The sequence below is a fragment of the Schistocerca americana genome, chromosome 7, assembly GCF_021461395.2.
Source record: "Schistocerca americana isolate TAMUIC-IGC-003095 chromosome 7, iqSchAmer2.1, whole genome shotgun sequence".
Classification (NCBI taxonomy): Eukaryota; Metazoa; Arthropoda; class Insecta; order Orthoptera; family Acrididae; genus Schistocerca; species Schistocerca americana.
In genome coordinates, this window is record NC_060125.1 from 442,723,637 (window position 1) to 442,727,988 (window position 4,352).

General features: G+C 43.2%; 1 pseudogene; it reads left to right on the forward strand.

Annotated features, from left to right (window-relative positions):
- Positions 1–464: 464 nt before the first annotated feature.
- Positions 465–582, forward strand: LOC124623341 (annotated as a pseudogene).
- Positions 583–4,352: the final 3,770 nt, after the last annotated feature.

The window sequence follows — 4,352 nt, forward strand, 5'->3', positions numbered from 1 at the left end:
TCAAAATACATTCACAATAAAATAAGTTACATTAACGGGACCAAATGTGTCGTATTACTAGAGTAAATACGCATAAGAACAGCAAAACGTTCGAAGTTGCCTTCAATGGACTATGTCATTCACGTAAGTACTGTTACTTTAGTACGTTGCGAGTATACAGCTGCTACGTACACAAGACAGAAATAATGAACGAGAAACCATCGTATACAGTAGTAGGCTAACGTTTCGGGCTATTCCAGATGGCGGCAGCCCCGCCCAGTCTGCCTTCAAAATAACGTACAGCGTAAGTCTATAGCGCCATTTCCTTTCTTTTTTTACCTTCATAAAGGGGTCCGTACAAAGTCGTTCGACTCAATGGAGAGGCGAAATTACACGCCACAACGGCGCCTTGCATGTCCCTAATCTACGCTAATTACCCATCCGGGGAAAGGGACCTACATTTCAACATGGTGTGCGAACCATGTGCCAACGGCCTTGCCGCAGTGGTAACACCGGTTCCCGTCAGATCACCGAAGTTAAGCGCTGTTGCGCTGGGCTAGCCCTTGGATGGGTGACCATCCGGTCTGCCGAGCGCTGTTGGCAAGCGGGGTGCACTCAGCCCTTGTGAGGCAAACTGAGGAGCTACTTGATTGAGAAGTAGCGGTTCCGGTTTCGGAAACGCGTACGGCAGGGAGAGCGGTGTGCCCCTCCATATGCCTATGAACTGAGGATGACACGGCGGCCAGTTAGTACCGTTGGGCTTTCGTGGTCTGGTAGGGTGGAGTTTAGTATGCGAGCCGTGCGTTGTTTCTGGAGATTCCTCACATCACTGATACGTGAAGGCCAGGTCGAAACGAAGACAGAAATACACGTGGACCAACCGAGATTCTATCCAGGGACTCTCGGTTTCCAGGCACACGTTTTACCGCTAGCCCACCAGGCCCGACGTGCATGTAGATAGTTCATCTATCGGTTTTGAGGAGTGAATTTGCGAGTATCAAAAATGCGACAATACGAGGTTGTATCTTTTTGTTGCATTGAGTTAGAAGCTTAAATTTTTGCGAGTATCGAAATATGTGACATAAATGACTGAATCTTTTGACTACATTGACTTAGAAGTTTACATTTTTTTTTTCACACTGCCAAGGGATCTTTGACCTTAGTATATGACGTAGTCTGAAGCTGATACGAGGGCTGTCTGAGAAGTTCTCGGCCTCGTCCAGACAGTGCAGCACTACTCGCATGCGTTTTTCCCCCTTCCCGGTGGTAAAGGTGTTAGTAGGTGCCACGTAAAATTACAAGTCATTCTAGACTGTAGTCAGTCGTTCGAAGCAGTAGTGCTGAAAAGGGAAAAAATCGAATACCTTACATTGATTAAATTCTTCATAAAAGAATGTTTGACACCGGCTGAAGTTCATTCGCAGCTTGCATCTGTGTGTAGCAGCTCTTCACGTTCAATTTACTCCTTTAAGAAATGGGCGGCCGAGTTTATACATGGCCATGAAAGCGTCAAAGAATCCAAAGAGTGCAAGCACACCGGGAAATCATGGACAAAGTGCATGATAAGATTTTGGAAGATCGGCGTATGAAGGTGCGTGAAATCGCTAATGCTCTAGCGGTAATGAAGGAACACGTTGGTCGCATCTTGCATCAGGAATTGCACATGAGGAAGTTCTGCGCAAGATGGGTGCAGCGTATTCTCACTGCTGATCGAAAGCGCATTCGCACGACACTTTCCGGAAAATGGTTGGTGCATTTTAAGACAAACGGCAGTGAATTTTTCTGTCGATACGTGACAATGGATGAACATGAATTCACCTCTACAAAGCCGAATCCGGACTGCAGTCTTCGCAGTGGACAGAAGCCTGTTATTCACAGTGTTTGGGATACGAAAAAAATTTTATTGGTCGACTATCTTGAAAAGGGTAAAACCATAACTGGAAAACACTACTATCAACTTCTAACGAAACTGGACGTAAGCTTTCGTGGAAACAGACCCAGAGTACAGAAGAAAAAATCATCTTCCATCAGGACAACGCGTGCGCTCACAAAAGAGCCCTGGCAGTGGGAAATTGAGGGATTTGCACTATGAAGTGCTGGAACATCCGCACTATTCCGTGGATTTGTCTCCTTCGGACTCCCATCTATTCTCGAAATGGAAGAAGTTCCTCGGTGAACAGTGCTTCTCGTCCAGTCAAGAAGCCATTGCAGCTATAGATGGGCACTTTGCAGCACTTCCGGAGGAACACTACTGAGAGGGGATAATGGCATCCGAACGCTGCTGCATAAAATGTATTGATATTGGAGGTGATTATGTTGAAAAATACAACTTCTTTGAAAGCATAAATTGACTTTTACACTTTAAGGCCTAGGACTTTTCACACTGCCCTTGCACTTCTATCCGTTCCTTAGAAAAAGATATTAACAGTCGGATAGACCAACAGATGGAGATCAAAGTGATCCTATAGGGGTTTCCATTTACCGACTGGGGTACAGAACCCTAAAATGCTGAACAAATATTAGTCAGATCTAAATAATATTTCATAGTGGTACAAAGATTGGCAACTTGGGTTTTAAAGATTCAGTAATTTAAAATTGGGCGCCTCACAAAAGCAGAAAAGTAATATTCTATGACAACGATTTGATGAGCTGCATATGGAGTCAGTCAGTTCATGCAGGAACCTGGGTGTTGCAGCTTATGGGGATATTAAACTAAAGCACCATATAGGCTCAGTCTAGGTAATACATATGGCTGATTTTACGTATACGCATACAAGTTTGTTTGACTCACGGGTGGGCTTGACAGAAATGAGAAACGTTTAGTGTCAGCCACTCGAAGACAGCAGCCAGCCATCCCGTGAAGGGCACTTACTAAGTTTCAAGAACCAGCAAGATTCTAGGAGTATACTACACCCCTTTACGTATAGTTCCCGTAGGAATCGCAGAGACAAGATTAGCCTAACTGTAGCACGCAAATAGACATTTGAGCAGTCTTTTTTTCCCATACTCCATGCGCGAAAGGAATAGGAGGAAACAATGATGTGTGGTATAGTGCATTCAAATTATCCTCTGCCATGTTCTTCACAGTGTTTTGTAGAGTACGAATGTAGAAGTAGATCTTTTACACAACGTAGTCAAAACATATATCTTGAAAGTAGGCGCCAACAACCTCGTTACCAGGGAAAAGTAAAGTATTTATATGTTAGATCTGAATATGTCCTGGAGATATTGCTTTCCATAGTTTTACCAAATGTGTAAGTACAGGACGAATGAGACTGTCGATAGACAGCAATCTTCTCTACCACACTGAGTGGTTATTATGGGGCTTTTCTACTCATCGTCGGAAGTGTGCGCTGTTTTCCAAAGCAAAATTTGAATTGAGAAATGAGTTACACAGAAAGAGGACGAACGCCAAATATTCCATGGTCAGCATTTTCAAGAGGGTACATCAAAATAGCAAAACCGCCACGCCTCTAGCAGTAGAATGCAACAGGAAACACGCGATCCTTTCATGCTATAAAAATGTAAGTATGTGGGTACGCGTGGGTGTTATATGTTCCACATCTCGTTCTGCACCACTGGACCGATTTCAATCAAACTTGGTACACATATATCTCTTACTGTCAGGCACCAATCGCTGTGGGGGAAGAACCGTCCACCTATCTTAATTCATGGGTATGACGTCATAAACAATGAGATGCACGAAAAGCTACAGCACTGTGCATAACGGTTAAATTTATTGCTTCTTTGCTACTCACTCTATTCGCAACACATTCTGGAGGCAGTATCCACATATGCCGCTGAATGTACCTGCAAAATCGTATCATTACCTGAAACTTAGAACAGGAGATATGATGTAATAAACAGATACGTGAAAAACTGCCGCAGCATGCTTGACGTATGTTTATTACTTCTTTGCTACTAACTCTATTCGCAACATATTTCGCTGATAGTATCCACTTATGCCACTGAGTGTACCTACACAAATATATCATTGTACGACATATAGTTCATGAGATATGGCGTCATATACACCGACATACGTGAAAAAATGTCGAATCATGCATAAAGTTTTAATAAATTTAACCTTTACTATTAAGAAGCTCTTACAATCGAGTCAATTAAATCAAATCCCTGACATATGGCAACGCTTTTGACAACTTTCTACCGCGAAGCGCGAACGGCGGGTCTAGTGAAACAGGGGATACAATCCGTCGGCTTTGACCAGTGACGTCAGAATTGGCCAGAGAGTTGTAGGCGACTTGCCTACAACAAATAATTGCATAGCCGCCCGGTATAATGTGTTAAGGAAAAAATATTTATTCGCAAAAACTAACAATGAGAAGAAACTAAAAAAAACAACAGAGAAGTAA